Here is a 20908-nt window from a genome sequence, read left to right as displayed (position 1 = left end):
CAACATAACATTTGAATTAGACATCTTAAGATTTCCAATGCATTTGATCCCACCTAAAAATCATAAAAAATGAATGAGTTATGTCCTTGGGAAGTTGACCCAAAATTAGGGTTTCAGTCAAGATGACCCATAATGTCTTGGAATGGGAGATGACCTTCCAAGCTTCAAATCAATTTTTGATGAACATGAAAGTTGTTCATATTGTCCTTAATAACATTTTTTATTTTGGGATCATCTCAATTTGACCAACACATAAAACGTTAGGTCTCAGTGCATTTCAAAATAGTTAGATGAATTGACTGATCAACTTCTCAAGTCCACAACTCATATCTTGATGAATTGATGATTGAGGGCACTAAAATAAGTTCAAATATGCATGAAATGATAAATTAAAGAACTTCCCTTGATTGTATTTGATCATGGGCTGAGGTTGCTTCATGGGCAAGGCACACTTGATACACAGATGAATTAGGGTTTCCTTGGGAGACAAACCTCAAACCCTTTGACTTGCTTTGATCAAAATGATGAATTGAGATACTTGGGAGGCATATTTGATGGATGAGAGCTTTGGGAACCACTACCATGCTTGTTTTCATCTTCTCTTGACCATATCTTTGCACAAAGGATCTCCTTGAAGCTCTTGACCTTGTGATTGCTCAAGCTACAAACAAAAGATGTTAGTGACATATTTTTGTGCTTTTGGTTAGTGAATAAAGATGAGAAGAGAAATAATATACAATTCAAGCATACTTGGTGATCTCAAACCACTCACAAGAGGTCCCACCAAAAGGCAAGGGGAATCAAGATGCTTATGATCCTTGAGGCTTTGCAAATGCAATGTTATGATGCCATGAGGGATCTTAGGGACAAAATTGGGGTCTTACACCTACGTACCAACAAAGTGCAATGGAGGATCAAAACCTCGTAGTTTGTGCTAAAAATATCAAAGATGCTTGTTTTGATTCATTTTTAATGAAAATGTATTTTGTCATTTTTAGGAGAACGCTCAACTAGTCGCCCACGTGTATGAGAACTTTACATCATCATAGAGAAGAGCTCCAACTTGGATAAAGATCAACAAGTAAGCCACTAACTCTCTTGGGTGGAAAAGGATTATCATCAAGACTACGGGGATACGACATCTCAACTATGGAAACGACTCATGTCTAAACTTTGAGAAATGTTTTAAAAAAGGGAAAACTGTACAAAATATTATTAAATAAGTCATGCAATTTGTAGTATTTTTGAAATTAGACTGAATATGCTTAAGATATGTTAGCATTTATTTTAAGAAAAGATTTTGAAAATCACTTGACAAAACTCAAGGTTTATTGAGAAAGTGGTTCAAGTGTAAAAACAAGAAAGTTTTGAAAAGAGAGAGTAGATTTTGAAAATTAAAGAAGGAAAGAAGAAGAGAAGACTATCCTAAAGCATAAAGTAAAAGCTAGGGAGGAAAGATCTAACCAAGAGATAACAAGCTTTATGATATAAGTCAAGCAAGAATTCCCTCCTTTGGATTAAGCCTCAAGTAAGCCAAATAACCAAAGAATAATCCATGTATCAGATGAAACCAAAGTAACCAAGCCAAGTCTTCAAAAGAAATCCAAAGTCAAAGGTACCAGATGAATCCCAAAGTCTCAAATTACAAGCTTACAAAGCAAAGGTCAATGTCCTAATTCTAAGTCCATAACTCCACAACAATACTAAGTATAGTAACCACAAGTCCATGAATCCAGGGAACCAAATTTTTTAGAGTTTTTTTCTTTATTAATGTCTTTGAAAGAAAGAGAAATCCAAATAGACAAAGAACAAATAATATAAGCATAAACAAATATGATATGGAATACTAAAATAAAAAGCACAAAGTAAATGAAAAAAGAATAAAGGACATAAGATAAATGACATTTAAAATAAAAGTTAATACAAAATAATGTTAGTAAGTGATGTTAGTAATTAAAAATGGAAAGACAATTTTGTCATTTTTTGGAGAACACTCAACTATTCACCCACAAGCATGAAAATATGGACTTTCACATCACCTATGAGAAGGGGTCCAACATAGATAGAATCTACAAGTATGCCACTATGTCTTACAAATGAAAAGGAAGTAATATTTTCACACAATACCATGAGGAGTAGGAGACTTACAATCTCACTTATGGAAATGACTTACTTTCAGGACAAATTTAGCGCTATGTTAAGCAATCATAATTGGACTTATGTAAAAGTCACAACTATCTGAGGCCGACCAATAATAATGTTTATGTTAATACATGTTAGAGAAATTATATGTAAATCATTCTCCTAAAGTTATGCCACACAAAAAAAGAAAAGAGAATTGATCAAGCACAAAAGCTATGAGAGTGGTCCATTACATCAATCCATACTTCATAGTAATTAGAACAAACTTATGCATCAATCTAAAGTATCCTAAATGATCCATGACCAATTAAGAGGTAGATTTGAAATGATGAAAGTTCATCAAGCACCAACCCACACATCATGAACAAGATGCACACAAACCATCCAATTGATCAAGAAGAAAAGAAAGAGTTGAAGAGGAAAGGTATAAGAGAGGTCACACTCAAATTGGATCCAAGGTTTGATTAAGTCATCATCAAAATCAATCATACATTTTGGTGGATTAGGGTTTTTACCCCATCAACACCCAAGATCCATTGAGTTTGATGAGACCTATGATCAACACAACCATGATCCAAGACCAACAAAAGTCAACAAAGGTCAAACAAATATAAAATTCAATAAAATAAAATAAAATAAAATGAATCAAAAATATTTTAAAAATGAATTTTAAAAACGAAATAAAAGAGAAAATCCATAAGGTCCTTCAAAATACCAAATATATGGCCAAGAAAATTATGGAAGGTCGGAAATAAAATAATAAGCATATAATAAATTTTTCAGATTTTTAAAATGTATAAAAGTATATTTAAACCAATTAAAACAAAGGGAAAAAGATAAAATTCAAGAAAAATATAAAATAAAGAAAATAAAATGTTCAAAAATAAAAATCAGATGAAGAAAAATAAAAGAGAATTTTAGAAATTATTTTTTGGATGTAAAATTAATTTTCTATGAATTTTAAAATAAATAAAAAGGAAAAGTAATAAAATCAGGAAAAAATATGGAGCGTTGGATCTGACTTCATGAATTGACGTGATAGATCCAACAATCACAAGGCTGGGATGCACGATGGGAATTAACCAAAGTAAAACATGGGATCTAATTCAAATTGGACCAATCAAAATATTTCAAATATCCAGCGTGTCTCCAAACTCAGATGACTTGAGGTAAACTCTGGTCATCTTCCTCGATGGTCTCTCACTGGAGTTTCATCGTTTGATAAATTCATAATACGAGACCAACACCAATGTGATCGCCTCCTCATCATGAATTCAACCTCGTGTTCCAAATTCATTTATCTAAATTGAGCATGGGGAATTTCAGAGAAGTTTCAAAAGCAAGCAAGCTACGAAAAATAAAATAAAATGATGAACATGATCAATCAACACCAAATAAGTTAAGGGAAAGCATCAGAGGATGAATGACTATATTGTGGTAACTTGTTTGAGTTCAAATGATGCTCAAAACTACCTTGTTCAAATGGTGATCAGAAGTTGATGAAGTTCGATCTGGATAAAGCGAATTAGGAGGTCTTGGAGCTTGGGAATCATTGCGAAAGCTTAAGAGAAGACCGAAGATGCTAATGGAATGAAGAAATTGGATTGAAATAAGTTGGAATTCAAAACACGGTGGTTCAATTTTCTGGAAAAATTTCAGAGTGAAGCAGGGATTTCTTAGCTCTCAAAAGCTTGGAAATGAATCAAATATGTTGCTATATTTATAGGGAAGTGTTTGGATCCAAATACGTGTAGAATCAAGCTTAATTCGTACAAAACGAATATGCTCAGAAAGTTTGAAAAGTGTGACTTGCAATCCATCAAAACTCAGCCAAATTATGCGCTTTAATGGTAAATTAACTTATGCAGACTTGTTTAACCATGTTTAGTCCAAAACACGTGCTAATTTGGCTTGTAATTGAGGATTAGTGAAGTTAAAATTCATACCATAGTGATTTCTTCAGTTTCAAGTCACCATGTTCAACTCAATGGGCATCTTGCTTATGAGGCTTTTTTATCCCATTTTTTTTGCAATGTGTTGACATAATAATAAATATTACAATATGCCAAGAAAGGTTGGATTTGTATGCTTGAGAACAATGTTATGGCATATTGAAGTTGGCACGAAAAACTGGTCATGTAACTAAGAAAATTCGAAGTATCAAATGGCTGAAAATGACATGTAATGTCTCAATGAATTCCATGGCCTTCCAAGCATATTTTGACTTTGATCCTTGAAGAAAACTTGTATAGTGCATCATAAGTGATATTGTGCAAAAAGAATCATCCTAAAATGGTAAGAATTGAAGAAGTTATAAACATTGAAAGTTGAGAAAAAGTCACTTGAAAATAGGTCAAATCTCACTAAGTCCACAAATGACCTATAACGTCTTCAAACTTTTGGTGATCCTCCAAGCATAATTAGCTCTTGTCATACAAAGATAAGTTGTATAGGATATTGAGAAGAGTCATATGAAAAAAAATCATTCAAAAATGTTAAGGATTGAAGGAGTTGTAATCCTTGGAACTTTGACTTCAAATGTTGACTTTTTGGTCAAACCTCTTGGAATAAACTTATGAACTTGGACTTTTCTTGTATTTCAAAGCACATGGATGATCATATGAACTCAAAAAAAGATGTTATTGAATGTCTCTTGATTAAATTGCTCGAAGTTTGAGGTAACTTGTTGAAGAAGGCATGGAAATAAACACATGAACCTTTGACTTTTCTTGAGAAGTAAGCCACAAGACTTTGGGATGCTCTTGATCCAGATTAGATTGAAAGGTGTTTGAGGACCTTGGAGATCATGATTGAGAGATAAGCCTATTGATAATCAATGGTTAAGCACATTTTTCTGAGGAATCAAAACAAACCCTAGCTGAGGAGCCATGTTTTGTGCTCTTGATGGAAAAGCCCTACCTTGCATAATAAACTTTAAAGAAAACAAAACATATTTTTTCTATTTTGATTAATGGTTAGATAAGCAATGAACATATAAACACAAAAGGTAAAAATTACAACAAAGAGGTGTTTGATGATCCCTACAAAAGGTAAACCCCAAAGATGAGAGGGAGAGGACTAAGATGTGATCTTGTTTGTATGCAAGGATGCAAATGGTATGTGGGATCTTAGGGTTAAAAATTAGGGTATGACACTCACTCATTTTATGGTTTATCCTTCTCTGGTTCTCTCTTTATGGTTTATGTTCCTATTCTAGTGTAATCCTATGCATGCATACAAAAGGGCTTATCCCTTTTATGTCATCTATTGTGTACCCTAATGCTTGAGGGTATTTCTTTATGACTTCCAACAAATTTCCAGTCTCGGCTTTTCCTAGATTGACATTAAGTATAATAAATCGATTTAGTTCTTTATCTAGGTATTCATATCTAAGAGTTTCAGGCACATGTTTCAGTTCTAATTTTGATGGCTCTGTTGGAGTTGGATCAAGGGAGAGGCATTCATTTAGATTGGTTGGAATTTCTTTCAACTCGTTTATATGAACTTCAGGTTCCTCCTTCTCAATTTCATCTGTCAGAAGCTCTTCCGACTCATCGATCGGGATCTTTTATGATGACAACTCCTTGAGGCATTCATAAATTATTTCCATAAAGTAACATGAGTCATTGATAGAGGGGCATTTTAAGAGTTTGGATAAGGTAAACTCAATCTTGTCACCGTCTACTTCGAAAGTAAGCTTCCCTATTTTTACATCTATGATATTGCCTGCAGTTTCTAGGAAGGGTCTACCTAAAAGAAATTGGGATATCTTCATCTTCTCTTATGTCCATTATTACAAAATCAGTAAGGATAAACAACTGGCCAATCCTAACTGGGACATATTCCAGTATTCCTACTGGGTATTTAATAGTTTTATCTGCTAATTGTAAGGACGTCTTAGTAGGTTTAAATTTTCCAAGACCGGGCCTCTCGCACATAGACAAAGGCATTAGTCTTATGCTCTCCCCAAGATCACAAAGGGCTTTCTCTATGACATTAATGTAATTTATGCAAGGAATAGATAAAATGCATGGATCCTCACATTCTTGTGCAAGTTTGTTCTCGCTAATCGCATTGCAAGTTACAAAGCTAGTTTCTTCAAGATTTTTATTGCTTGACAGTAGTTCTTTTAGAAACTTGGTATAAGAATGTATTTGAGCGATGGATTCAATAAATGGTATGTCTACGCGAAGCTTTTTAAGCATCTCAACAAAATTTCTAAATTGTACTTCAATCTCTGGTTTCCCAAGCCTCCACGGATAACGGATTTAGGCTTATAAGTAGAAGTGTTTCACTTGGTTTATCAATAGCCTCCTTCGCATGGGATGTTTCACTTTCGTCTATACTAGGCTCACTTTCTAATTCTTTGTCATATAGCTCTTTAGATCTTTCCTTACATAATTCCTTACATTTGTGTCTCTAACTCTTGGATCAACCAGACCTTCTAACTCTTACCACATCGCAGTGTTATGGCATTTGCATGCCCTTAAGGTTTGGGTTGCGGTTGGCCTTGAAATGTTTATTATAGGGAACCATTAGTTGCTTGTTATTGTGACACTTAAGTTATTTGCGTTTCAAGCATTTTGTTGTGGGTGACGCTAAGATCAACCTTATTTTCCAATTGTTTCACTAGCTCGTTGGTATGAATATTTTGATTCATAAACTCTTTCTTTTGTTGAGTATGAGCTAGGATGAAGTTTTCCATCATAAGTTCCAAGTTAGATATTCTAAGGAATAGCCTGAGCAACTGGATTTTGCTTTTGGGCAAGGAAACCTAGAGGTCTACTAGGTGCAGGACTTGGTGCAAAGTTAGGGTTGTTGTTCTTATAAGAGATGTTTGGGTGGTTTCTCCATCCTGGATTATACGTATTTGAGTAAGGATTTCCTTATGCGTAGTTTTCTTGGTCTTGTGTTTCTGCTAATAGCTAACACTCATTGTTTGTGTGTCCTAGGGCATCATAAATTTTGCATCCGGGTGTAACAGCAGCTACGATAGTCGTTAGGGTAATTCTTAGGTTGTCGACTTTCTGTGCTAGAACATCCATCTTAGGATTGATGTGACCAAAGCTACTGACTTCGTACATACCACTCTTTGGCTGAAATTTTTTGGTTTTTTCTATAGGAGTGCATTCACTCCCCCCAAAATAGTGGTTTTTAGCCATATCTTCTATGAGTGCATAGGTTTCATCAAATGGTTTGTTCTTCAGGGCTCTGCCTACAACAACATCAATTGTCATTCTTTTATTGTAGAGAAGACCATTATAGAAAGTAAGGATGATCATCCATTTTTCCAAGTCATGATACGAGAAAGCTCGCATAAGTTCCTTGTATCTCTCCCAAGCATCGAATAAAGATTATCCACCAGTCTGAGTGAATCTGGTAATCTGGTTCCTGAAGACTACAATTTTACTAGGTGGAAAGTACCTAGTAAGAAATGCCTTCTTCAACTCATTCCATGTTCGAATGGAATTTGGAGGTAAGATTGGAGCCAAGCCCTGGCTCTATCTCTTAGGGAAAATGGGAAAAGATGTAGATGAATGGCTTTGGGGTTAATGCCATTGGTTATTAGTGTGTCAGCAAACTACACAAAAACGAATAAATGGAAGTTTGGATATTCTATGGGTTTGCCTGAGAATTGATTTTGCTGCATGATTTACAACAAAGAAGGTTTTAGTTCAACATTTTTAGCCTGGATAGTCAGGTTAACAATACTTGAGCAGGGCTCATCATTGGAGGGTACGACAAACTCCTTGAGAGGGAGAAGATTTACGTTTTCTTCCATTGCTCTTTTAATTCACCTGAGCAAGTTTCTGACACACACATATCTTTTTGGTTTGTCGATTAGTTCAACTAGGGTTCCGGTACTACGAGTCCTTTGCATAGACCGGATGAAGGGGGAAATAATACCTTAGTCTAGACAGTGTGAACACGAAGTTACGATATCGATTAAAATTAGTCCCCGACAACAGCGCCAAAAACTTGATAGAGGTCCGTAAGTGCACAAAAAATATCAGTTATAATATAAAAGATTATCGATCACAAATAGACTAACTTATATTGTGTTTAGCTAAGGTGACAGGATTGTGATTTGGTGTGAAAAAGGAAAAGGGAAATAATTTCTTTTGAAATTAATTGAGATTTGGAAACTATAATATGACTCTCGTCAACCGTTGGTAATCTGGACGTCGTTACATTCTACTTAATACGGGAAAATATTTTCTTTTAAGAAAAAGAACTAATTTTTAAGGATCTATTCGCTTTCGCGCAGCCAGAATCGAGTTAAGCATATACTTTATACTGCCCACTTTCGTGATAACGGATGTTAAAGTGCAAAAATTATTTTTGGAAATTAATTACTTTTAAATAATTGAAAAGTTTCTAATGGTAGAAAAATTAGTTTAAAGGTGATGCCGTCCTTCACTCGCACAACACCGGGTTTTAAGCGAAAAAACGCCCGCTTCCGTGTGTCTGATTATGTTCTTAAACCTTTATTTTAGAAAAGATAATTTTTACTAATCTAATAATAACACATTTTCACAGTTTTTATTAAGTGAAAACTGATTTAATTCCTTAAGTTATATACCAGTTTGTTCTTTCGAATCAGAACATGTATTTCTATTGTACTGTTTTCACATTATCTTTTAACGTTCATAACTGAAATTAAATTCAAACAAAAAATAGTCTGATATTAAATATAATTTTAATGATTAATTAGAGTATCGTCATCACGATGATCCTTACATTCTAGACCCTAACAGATTTAGTCGGACATAGTAACTACATAAGAGTTACTATTATTTAAATTCATACTATATAAATTAGGCATATTGAATATTAATAATGTTAATAATAACGGCGTGTATATACATATGTGTGTATAATTGACAGTAAAGAAACTCAATTGACTATGCAAAAAATTGTAACTTAAAGAACCTGTAATAGGATTAGATCAGAACTAGTACATTAAAAGCATGAAAATAAATTTTGAAAAAATTATGCTATCAGGATTAAATGTTGATCGGTCAAAGATTACATAAATTGGTAGCAAAAACTAACTTCTAATGTGCACTTATTACTCAGTATGAACAAATAGGTGCTTTTACAAAGTGATGATATCTGCCTAAAATGAAAACTCTAAAAACTTGGATGTTGAAACTGAAAACTAAATTCTATTTATATAGGCTAATTCGTACTGGAACTGTCAAAATCCGTGGGTGAACTACTGGAGAGAAATGAGGGAAATGGAAGATTGATTCTGAGGGAGTTGAGCTAAAAACGGGGTTTCGCCGTTCTGACGGGCGTCAGGCCTTCAAATTTCTCATTTTGACTAACTGACGGGTGTCACCGGGGGGTGATGATCGTTAGGTCTTCAAAACATGATTTTTTTTGCTTTTTCTTTAGCAGACAGACGTCAACTCTGTTATGAGCCCATCATGATAGCAAAAATACCTGTAATTTACCCTGTTTTCATCATTTTCACTCGCACAAGTCCCCAACTATCCTGTTCCTGAAATACAAAGATAATACCAACATAATACTGCAAAAACATATAAAAATGACATTAAAATGCATGTTAATCGAGTTAAAATACTTATGTAGTTTCATGTTATCAGTAGGTGGCGCCATTGTTCTTAAGGTTGAAGGGCAGGACATTTTAGTAGTAGTTTCCATGATTCGACATGAAGTCCATATTGGGCAAGTCCGGGGGACCCATTTGAATCTTGTTGTACCTTGAGTACGCATCCATGAAGCTCAAAGTGTGGTAGCTTGATGATTTATCGATGAGGCGGTTGATGTCTGGCACTAGATACAAATATTTAGAGCAGGTAATGTTCAGATTGTAAAAATATATACACATGAGCCATCTGTTGTTAGCTTTCTTTACTAGAACCACGTTGGCTAACCAAATGGGATATTTCATCTTAGTGATTAACCCGATGTCAGATCTCTTTCCCACCTCTTCAGCAATGACGTCCCTTTTTCCTCGCTTGCTTTGCGCTTCCTCTGCGCCACAATATTTACAGAAGGTTGGATGGAAAGGAAATGGCTCACCACTTAGGTTTCTATTCCTAGCATGTCGGAGAGAGTCCAAGAAAAAAACCCGACATTTTTAATGAGTTAGTAGACTAGTTCTCGTTTCTCCTATGTAGACAACATAATGCGTATCTTCGTTAGCTGATGGGCGTAAGGGCCTATATGGACCTCTTTCAAATCTTCTGTGGGCGTGAGCCTCTTATCTTATACACTTAATTTGGGGTCCCAACACTCGACCTAAGTATTTGAAAATTCTGAAAAATGGGTGGCATCAACCAAGGAGAGCTCTTCCTTATCTTTCGTTAGGCTATTTTGATAGAATTCTCGGGAAACATGTTGATCTCCTCGGATTGTATCGACTTGACCTCCCGGAAGCGAATATTTTAGGGCTAGGTACAAGGTAGAGACAATTGCCTCTAATGCGTTGAGGGCAGGTTGCCCTAGGATGTTGTTGTATGGAGACCACACATCCATAATAAGGTAATTGACGTCAATCACCTTAGAGTAGCGCCCTCGCCATATGTGGTCTCTAGGGTTACATAGTCCATTATTTACACTTGTTCATCTGACAACCTCGTTAACATACCATTGAATATTTTTATTTTGTTCGGGTCAAGTTGTAGCTTCTAGTAGACATCTTAGAATAGGACGTCAGCAAAACTACTCGGGTCTATCAAGACACGCTTGACATCTCAGTTTTCATGTTTCACCGTGATAAACAAGGGGTTATCATTGTGAGGGTTTAGACTGAGGGTGTCTTCCTTGGAAAAGATGATATCAATCCCTATTTTCCCTTGAGGGCTTCTAGGGAAGCTATGGGTTATTACATTTGTAGTAAACACTTGGCTTGCATATTTTCTTCGAGAAGAACTAGAGTTGCCTCCACTAGCGAAACCTCTAGCGATGATCTTTGTGTTATAGGTTGTTGCTTTGTAAGCAATCTCTAGTGAGAAGATGAATCAAATTATAGTAGGAGTGTGATATGGTGGCGCCATTTTATTGGTAAAAAAGTACAGGTATGTGTATTTCCCCTGAAAGGGCTATGAGATGCAAAGGCCTTAGTAGGCTTATAACATGATATGGTGGTTAGGGTTTTCCTATGACAGCGAGAAACCTTGTATGGTGATGTTTTTAGGTAGTTTAGGAGTCCTACTCACGTGAGATGAGAGGCTCCACATATGATCGGTGGTGCTTGAGAGCAAGCATAGGGTTATGGTTAGTCGTGATGTTGTGACTTTAGTAAGCTTTATTCTCTTTTGTGGTATAAAAAATGACCTGCCTAGTTCCCTTCCCCATTGGGTGATATATTTATAAAGGTATCTAGGGCTTCTGATTCTCTTGGGATGGGTCACCGCCCACTCAATCAATATGGACTGTTGAATCCCTATTTCTTAGGAAGTCATGGGTCAATTATTTACCCTGACTTCTCTCTACCCCATAAACATCTTATTCCATGATTCCCTTTGGGAGGCATTCCTACGTCGCCTCTTTTGGGGATGTCTAAAGGCATAGTCCTAAGTGAGGCCCTTATAATTATAACATTATATATATGTAGGATGTTTTTATTTTTCCAAGTGATTATAAGCTAGCAAAGAAATGAATTTCATATGCTGGTGAGTATTGGAAGGGAATTAAGGCACAAATCACAATGGATTGCATTACAAATGCAAAGCCTAACACAAAGCTCCACCTAAGATGTATATTTATGTTGATTAGGAGACTTGCGTTAAGTTTTTCAATTTTTATTACAACTCTTTTGAATTACAGGTTAGTGGTAATCTTATGTTGGGCTAAAACTCTATGTATAGTTATTCCTTTTTAAGTTATTACAACACTGCAAATTAAAATTCATTATGCTTATAAAATGCTAAGAGTCAAAGAGGAAGAAAAATATGGAAAAAATATATATCCACATATATTATCTCGTGGAGGATATAAAAAACTAGAGGAGACCATGATTAAAGAAAAAAGAAAACAGAGAGAAATGGAAGAGGCGCGACAAAGACCAAGAGCGAGTTCAGATTAGAGGCTATACACGTAGTGTATAAGAAGATTGTAAATTGATTCTTTTTTCAATAATATTAATTATAGGTGGTTTACTTTGGTAATGAACTTTTAGTTGTGTTGTAACATTCACGGGTTTAAAAAATAAAATGTTGGTGCATTTGTTTCACAACAACTTTGTGACATATTAGTAGAAGAAATGGGAACAAATGAGCATGGTATGCGTGTTTGTAGTATTGGATGAGGCGTCAGCGTGAGACATTATTTCAGTTCATATTTAAAGAGGGAAAATTTTCACCATAAACTGATTGAAGAGCTTGTTGATCAGAGGCTGGAGGAAAGATTAGAAAATAAGAAGGTGATTATCAGGGACTGTATGGTCCAGGATGTGGTTGAGGTAAGTATAAGATTTTTTTAACTTCCTTTTGCATTTGTCTAATTAAAAATATGTGTTGTGTGTTGTAGCTTCTTGTGTTCTTAAAATATGTGTTGCTTTGCTACTGTTTTTAGGATGCAAAGATTGACATCGATAGGTCTACTCATCCAACCAGATAAAAATCTATTAGACCTTTATGAGAAAGTTATTTTGGCTGGTGCAAGCATTAAAGATAGTTGTTTAGTCTTCCAACATAAGATTGAGGCCCCAGTTCCTCAACCAGAACCAATGCAAAGATTGGCAAGCGTGGTCAAAGATATGACAAAGTCCATCGATATAGAATTATAGCATGATCCAGAGCATTGTGAAGATTTTCTATACAAAAAAGGTGTATTACAGATCTTGTGCGGGATATTTATTGGCTTGACATGTCCATACTACAATTATGGTGCACGTAAGTACATCTCTTAGGGTGATACTAATTTATATTCAATGATCTCAAATACTTTTAATGTCAAGACTCACATGAAAATTTATCTTTTGTTTTAAAATTTAGGTACATGTTTCGTCTTTGAATATAAATAAATAAATCCTATGTGCATGGGTTCTTGGACCCCTACAATATTCAATATTTGGTGCGTCAATCAACGGAGTTCCAAACTTACATACAAAAAAAGTTAATTCATCACTTAATAGATTGTTACCTAGCACCGTCTATCAGCTTGTAAGTATATATAAATTTGTGTTTTATCTTATTTAGCATTTAATTTTCTACCATTTGTTAATTATTCTGGATGTTCATGTAGTGGTCATTGATAGTTAATAATTATTTGTCGTAAGAAGAATATTGTAGTTATGTTATGTTCGTTAAGCAAATAACTTGATTTAAAGACAAAAGATATAACTGGCAGATAAGGAATGTTATTTGTAATACTAAAATATTCGCTTTACTTTTTGAATATCTTTTATTTATGTTTACTTTATTCAACATGTAGAGTTGTGGAGGGATACAATATGTATTCTGGTTTTAGAAATAGAAAGTCTTCATTTTTTTCTCCCAAAAGTAAATGGTATTATTTGTGAAATTATTTTATTTTTGCTAATGTAGTACTTGTGCTTTTTTGTGTGTATTAATCAATATATAAAATTTATTTGTAGACGAAGCTACAATCAAAAGGATATGCGTGTGAATATTATGTTATGAAATACATGTTTAATATTGTCTATGGAAGCATTTTTGATTCATGGAAGGAGATAATCACTTTATCCATATATCCATATGTATGTAACTTATATAAGTTTCTAAGTAAAAGACTTAAGTTTGTTGTTTTGTTATTGTTAGCAAGTAAAATGTTTAATGTTGTTATAGTTGTCGAGATTGAAGGTTTAACGTTGTTGTTATTATTGTAAATTATTAACAATTAATAATCTTGAGTATGTTCCAAAATGATAAGAAAATATGCAAGTGAAGATTAATATTTGAATTCAAAAATATGCAACACTTTGTGAAGTGTTGCAAAATGCAAAATAGTACATCATTTGAAAACTATTATTGTAGGCATAACAGTGCAACCTTTGAAAATTGTTGTTGTAAGCGAAACAATGCAACGTTTGAAAAGTTCTGTTGTAGGAGAAAAAATGCAACATTTAGCAAAAGTGTTGTTGTAAATGTGTTTCATCAAGAGTTACAACCTTATAAAAAAACATCAGTTTGACCTATAAATTGAGCATTCAGAATTTAGAAAAATCATAATAAAAACACATATCCTCTAGAATAAATTTCAGACATTCTTCGCTACATTTGAGTTTTTATCGGTTTTGTGCAATCTCGAGAAGACTGAATTAGTCTTGGTTTTCTTGCATAAAAACTCCAAGACATTCGAGAGTGATTGCAATATTATAAAGAAAATGATTCCTTCACAATTTCAACATCAATCCATTTGATTTACAATTAATTTTCTAACAATCTTATAGTAGTTCAAATAATGGAAATCGAGGTTTCCGTATCAAGAATCACAAACAATAATCATCATTATAGATCTGAATACGTTCTTAATGTTGTTTCTCATATAAATTAAAACATCTTAAAAATTATGATATCATGATCTTAAATTAATTTATTTTTAACAATTAGTATTAGAGCATTGTTATGAATAATATAATTTTTTTATTATTTAACCATACGTGTATGTATGTATGTGATTGGTTGTATTGTAAAGTTTGTACGTAAATTCTGAGAAGATTTTCTTAGTGTGCATTCGCTTTGAGTAATATGATTATTGGTGAATTGATCTGGAATACGTTTACATATTGTGTGAATTCATTCATTAGTTTGGCATAAGCATTCACTTTTACATATTTATGCGTACAATAACATCAATATTAGTTTGGCATATGCATTCACTTTTACATATTCATGCGTACAGTAACGACATCATATATATTGTAACGTTGAAGCGCCATATATTTATACGATAATGAAATCATCTTGCATAGATTTTGAAAAATTATTGACATCATAAGCATACGACATAATAATGATAATTGAATTTGAAAGAAAAATTTCTGGCAATATATCTATCATTATGCAAATCTACTTACAACATTACAGTTATTTATGCATTATGATTTTGTATATGCTGTCTGTTTATGTTTTTATCAACTCAATTAAATTAATGAAATATAGCATCACAAATTTTGATATTAACTTTAAATGTCAAAATATATAAATGTCTACTATTAATTCGGTGCAGAATTCTCACGTATCATGCATGTATCTTAAATCTTGCATAATCTTTGTTATTATTATAATTATTTTGTATTTAATTAAAGTTTGTAATTTGAAATTATATAAATCATTTGTGGTGAATGATACTACAATATAAATATTTTAATTTTGTTTTCCGATTTATTTTCTTTATAAATGAAGATTTGAAATTAAACCTGATTATATGTCTCAATTTATTTATTAAAATTTAAATAAAATGTTTCACTGAAAATTTGAAATTATTTATTAAACTAATTTATTAAATTTCATGATTTCAAATTATGCAATTGAATTTTGATTTGGATTATATGAATAACATATTTGTGTTCAACGAGACTTATTATTATAAAACATATAAAGATCATCCAAAGATGAATCATGACATATATTAATTTCGGAATTTGGAGTATAATGTAACTATTGAATCCTGAGATGTGGAATTTTGATAACATTTATCACGAAGGATAAGGAATTCGAAATTCCTACAAATGAAGAACCTCTTGAAGAAGCTTCTCTACTAATTGTTGAAACACAAACCCAAAAGTTTGTCATTGATTGTTGAAAAATAACAAGAACTTAAAATAAGTAAGGGATTCCGAAAGGTTAAGGATCTAGGAGTGAACAAAATCAATAACAAATTTATTTCTTTTATCTAGTTGAAGGAAATAATGATAATTTTGTCTGTAAGATTCCTATTATTATTCAAGTGGAAGTTTATCGTAAGACTTATAAGGAAGCAATAACTTCAAGGGACTCCTCCTTTTAGAAGGATGTTATCTAAGACGAAATAGATTCAATAATATCATAGCATACTTGGGAACTTGTCGATCTACCTAAAAGATCAAGACTCATTGGATGTAAGTGGGGGTTTAGAAGAAAGTATTATAGTGACGGTACATTAAGCCCTACAAGGTTGAATTAGTAGCCAAGGGTTTTAGACAAAAAGAATGTGTTAATAATTTCAACACATATGCACCACTAGCTAGGACGACGACAATTAGAAGTATTGTTTGCATTAGTTTCTTGGCATGACCTTATAGATCATTAAAAGAATGTCAAAACAAAATTCCAAAATGTAGACGTCGACGATGAGACTTACATCGAGAAATCGGAAGGTTATGTGCTTCTTGGTAATAAACAAAAGGCGTGCAAACTTGTCAAATAATTGTATGGGTTAAAATAAGCACCGAAACAATTACATTAAAAATTTGACTTTGTCATTGCAAGATTCACCAATTAAAAGGGAGACACAGAACTTAGGAGGAGATAATATTTTGTCATCATCAAATGGGGGAGATTATGACGAATACATCCTATATCTAATTCATTTTTGATGATAACAATACTATCATATAAGAAAACGATCAAAAGTGTAATGCACATCAATGATGAAGTCGATCAAGAAGGTTTAACATAGATATTCAAGTGAAGATTTGAGACAAGTGAACATAACTAAGGTGTTCATTGAAATTCATACTATACTACTTTAAATTTATCATAATTTCATCTCTCACTTCATCTAAAAACCTTTTCATGTCATCATGCATGATCATTTAAGAACCTTCTTCATCTAATTATTGTGATAAGTGTTCGTACACAAAGTTGAGTGAGAACATTGTGATATTCTTTTGTCGCTATGTTGATTACATGTTGATCATTTAGCAACGAGATGAATGCAATTTTTAAAAACAAAGAGGTTTCTAACTTCTACATTCAAGATGAATGATCTTTGACTAGTTGACACACTTTTATGGGTCAAAGTAAAGCAAGATAGTGGGGTTATGAACTTAGTCAAAAACATTATGTTGGGAAAGTACTTGATAAGTTCAAACACTTACATTTCAAGAAAGTCACGAATCCATTGGATCCTATTGTTAAATTTTAAAATAATGATGGAAGAATTGTAGCTCAATTAGAATATGCAAGTGCAATTGGATGTCTAATGTATATAATGCAACACACCAGACCTGAAATAACATTTGTAGTTAATAAGATGAGTATATTTACTAGAAATCCAAATGATGAACATTGGAAGACCATAACTAGAATTTTCAGTTATCTTTTAAAGAACCAAAAATATTGGCTTTCATTACGGTAGGTTTCCTGCCATACTAGAAGGATATATCGATGCGAGTTGGATATCGAGCGTTGGAGATTATAAATCTACAACTGGATGGATATTTACATTAAGCTAAAGGTGTAATTTCTTGGAAGAGCAAGAAAAAAAACATTCATTAACCTCTCGACCATGGAATCAGAGTTTGTAGTTGTTGCATCCACTGGACAAGAACCAGAATGTTTGAGGGAACTTCTTGTGAGTGCAACTTTCTGTTAGATGTATTTTGTATGATGTTAAAACTAGGATACTTTAGCATTTATGTATATTGGACTGTATCTTCTAAGTCTTAATGTGAATCTTAGCATTAGAAAGCATAAAAACATTTTGAAATGAGTTAGAAAAGGTTTCATGCATTAAAAACAAGTTTTTTTTGGGAAAAACAATCTATGTGTCGACACATATGTGCTATAGGTCGACACATAAAAGAAATATTTTTTCTATGAGTCGACACATACGCGTTACATGTCAACACATGTAAGTCATTTTTAAAACCTGTAGCTTGTGTTTGATGTGTTGATTATATATTTCGACTCATGACCTATACATATCGACTCATGACCTATACAGGTCGACAAATGCATCGAACAGGTCGATACATGACTTACATAGGTCAACACATACAACACACTTTTCCAAAAATTCATGACTTTCTCAAATCTTTTGCATTCCTTTTGCGTCCAACTTGCACACATATATATACTTCATGCATGCATCATTTATAGTAAGGTTCTAGAGTAAACCTACATGAAATCGGGATTTCAAAGAGTTCTCATCATCTTTAACCTACGTTCTATGCATACACACAAACAAACTACACATAATCATTCTTTGTTTGGGTGTCATCTAGAATCAGTGTTGATAACTTTCACTTTAGGTTGTTGAACTGTAAATTGGGTTGAGATCTTTGAGGGTTTCAAATAAGAAAACCAAGTTGGGGTTTTCTTTCAAGATCAATTAGGGATTTAAAGGTTTTGGATAAGATTACGCAATTTGGATTCTATCGAGTGAAGGCTTTGAAGAATGAGAGTTTCTTGCAAAGGAGTAACATGAGACAATGAATCAAATTGACATTGTTGGATTACTTGATCAAGCTCAGATAAAGGAAAGAGAAAATGTTAGAAACAACATCAAACATAGGGTTTGTAGGATTGGATTGCCACGTTTCTCTTGTATACTAATTTTGCAAAGTAAGGTTAATTTCATTATCTCAATTCGAGTTCGAATTGAGGGCAAACATACCCACAATGAAACTGATTGGGGAACTGCATAAACAAATCCTTGTACTCTCTCTCTCTCTCTCTCTCTCTCTCTCTCTCTCTCTCTCTATATATATATATATATATATATATATATATATATATATATATATATATATATATATATATATATATATATATATATATATATATATATATATATATATATATATATATATATATATATATATATATATATATATATATATATATATATATATATATATATATATATATATATATATATATATATATATATATATATATATATATATATATATATATATTCTTTTACGTTTCATTTGCAAATCATTGAATTCATCAATTTTGCGATTAATGTTTGGTTATTCCTTTTGAAACCATTTGAAAAAGGTTTTTTTGAGTTGATCACAATCTATTAGATTGTGGTTGGATTTTAAGATCAACAAAACCATACAAATTTTTAAATAAAATCGATTGCACACAAGTTATTCGATAATTTGACTCAATTGCATTTTTGTGTATTTTCTCATTGGGAATAGACTCTACTTTTAGTATATCATTCAATTGGTTGTGGTTGAAAGTTTGTTGATCAAATTTGTACTAATTATCATACTTTGATTTTATTTACGTGTATCTGTGTTTTTCAATTGAAGCTCAGTTTAGACGATTGGATCCGGGTCACTTCTGCTAGCCGTTAAATTTTTCGAAAAAGTTTTTGTTAAAGTTTTTTTTAACTTGGGATTATTAAAGTTTTTGATTAAGGATGAGATTATTTCACTGGCATATATACAAACAAGCTATAATTTAGCTGATATGTTTACTAAACCACTGATCAGATACCTAGTAAAGACTACCTCAAGAGATATGAGATTGAAACTCCTTGAATAAGGGTTCCAACAACGGTAGCAATCCAATCTGAAGTTAACAAACCTTAATCTAAGATTCAATGGGTAAAAACAAATTGTTGATTTAGATTTTTGTGCAACACTTTGGGACAATGTTGACTGTTACATGTTGAGGGTTTAGTTTTTTCAAACTCTTAATGAAGTTCTATATCGAGGATATGTATATCAAGAAATCGATACAAAATGAACTTCACTTATATGAATTTCGAGATGGTGCAGTCTCAAAATTAGAGTTGGAGTTTCTCTCATGAAAAATTCACGAAAACAGGAAAAACACATGACGATAAATAATGTTAGGCGAGAGATGTAGGAGAAGAACCATTAGAGAATATGTGTAAGGTGACACCAATATAATCACGAGGGATAATGGTTCAAAGCATATTTACCTAACATTCTAATTAAGCTTTGCGTTATCCTTATTATAGTTAAGTTCAAACGGAAAGATACTTAACCGTACTAACATTATTTTTCTCTCTTTTTATGGAATTGGTCTTGTCATTATTAGAACAAGTGGGAGATTATTGTAAATTATTAACAATTAATAATCCCGAGTGTGTTCCAAAATGTCAAGAAAATATACAAGTGAGGATAAATTTTTGAATTTAGAAATAGACAACACTTTGTGAAGTGTTGCAGAATTCGAAATAGTACAGCCTTTGAAAACTGTTGTTGGAGGAAAAACAATGTAACCTTACTGTTGTTGTAGGCGAAATAATGCAACGTTTGAAAAATGCTGTTGTAGGAGAAACAATGCAACATTTAGCAAAAGTGTTATTGAAAGTGTGTGTTTCATCAAGAGTCACAACCTTATGAAATAACATCAGTTTGACATATAAATTGAGCATTTCGGATTCAAAAAGATCATAACAAAAATGCATATCCTCTAGAATAAATTCTAGACACTCTTTGTTACATTCGAGTTTTCATCTATCTTGTGAAAACTCGAGAAGACTGAATTAATCTAGGTATTTCTGCATAATAAAATATAGGGCATTCGATAGTGCTTGAAATACTATAAGGAAAATGATTCTTCATGATTCCAGCCTCGATCCATTTGATTTACAATCAATTTTCCAACAGTTACGTTATCCTAATATACATTTTTTCTTCTTCAAATTTTAGGTGTTTAACGACCGGACACTATTCACACAAGAAGACATAAAAGACGTGTGTTCATGTTTGAAAACCTACTTCTTATAGTTTTTATTTATTTATAAACATACTAATTTCTTTTGGTTGTTTCCTAGTTGATTAATTATTTGTATATTTAAGTTTTGTTGTAAAAAAAGAAAATGTGTATCATTTTGATATATATATATATAT

General features: G+C 32.7%; 1 non-coding gene across 1 annotated transcript; it reads left to right on the top strand.

Moving 5' to 3' along the window:
• The first annotated feature begins 7434 nt into the window (after positions 1-7434).
• Positions 7435-7541, top strand: LOC127089605 (small nucleolar RNA R71). The gene has a single exon (XR_007791179.1). It is a non-coding gene; the product is annotated as a small nucleolar RNA R71 (small nucleolar RNA).
• The last annotated feature ends 13367 nt before the right edge of the window (positions 7542-20908 follow it).

This window comes from Lathyrus oleraceus, chromosome 5 (assembly GCF_024323335.1).
Source record: "Lathyrus oleraceus cultivar Zhongwan6 chromosome 5, CAAS_Psat_ZW6_1.0, whole genome shotgun sequence".
Lineage (NCBI taxonomy): Eukaryota > Viridiplantae > Streptophyta > Magnoliopsida > Fabales > Fabaceae > Lathyrus > Lathyrus oleraceus.
This window is presented reverse-complemented; position numbering and strand designations above follow the sequence as displayed.